Genomic DNA, 1,135 nt, shown 5'->3' with positions numbered 1-1,135 from the left:
CGCCCTTCGTGCTGACGCTCAATGCCATCCCCGATCAGCTGAAAGCGCACCTCCCGCCCACCGACACGCGGCTGAGACCGGACCAGCGCGCGATGGAGAACGGGGAATACGATTTCGCGGCCGAGGAGAAGAACCGGGTGGAGGAGAAACAGCGGGCGGCGAGACGGGAGCGCGAGAACCGAGGCGAGGTGTGGAGGCCGCGCTGGTTCACCAAGGAGGTCGATCACACCACGGGCGAGATGTTCTGGGAGTACAAGGGCGCCGAGTATTGGAGGTGCAGGGAGGGTCGACGCTGGGATGGGTGTCAGGATATCTTTTGAGAGGGTTGGCTTGGAGATGGCGAGGTCAGGTTATTGATTGGTCTGGGTCGTCAGCAGCGGGGAGGATGAGTGTGTATGAATATGAATAGTCGTCGATTACAATAGGCTGGAACTGGAGGGCGGTCCCGGACATACATGCCAGATGATAAATGCTAGTAAGTACTAACTAGTAGTAGTAGACGTACTTCCTCACACACCATCATCATCATCATCAGCAGGTTTCCTGTTCTGCGGGACCAGGCATTTCATGGGCTTGCTCTGATTGCTACTATACTACTTATAACTACAGTCCATTGACAGCCGGTTCATTGAACTTGGCGGGAATGATGCAGCTGCATGCACACACCAAACCACCAATCTATCTACTCCTCTATACCCGTCGTCTTCGAGCCATCTCATATGACATGAACCAGTTAGTATCTGTTCCCACCCACCAGCAACACCACACTACCCAACTGGCGCCTCAGATCCTCCCTGTCCACATCATGCGTATCCTCCACCTGGCCCCACATGGCGGTCTGCCAGCTCACCTCGGTGCTGCAGGCCTCGGCCGCCTCCTCGATGCCGAATCTCCTGCCGCCTACCTCCCCTTCCCCTACATGATGCTTCTCCTCCTGCAGCTGCAGGTGTCTAAACTCCTCGCTCCACTCAACCAGCAGCCGCGTAGCGACCAGCAGGCTCTTGGCCGCCAGCGTGGCGCGCTCCAGCGCCGCGAGCTCGTACGCCGGCAGACCGGCCACCCAGCCGCGGATGATGCTGGTGCTCGTCGCCGGTTGCTTCTTCCTGGGCACGATGGAGGTTCCGTCCAGGACCGG

Source organism: Endocarpon pusillum (assembly GCF_000464535.1).
Source record: "Endocarpon pusillum Z07020 unplaced genomic scaffold scaffold5138, whole genome shotgun sequence".
Lineage (NCBI taxonomy): Eukaryota > Fungi > Ascomycota > Eurotiomycetes > Verrucariales > Verrucariaceae > Endocarpon > Endocarpon pusillum.
The sequence above is the reverse complement of the archived record's forward strand: the minus strand, read 5'-3'. Positions refer to the sequence as shown.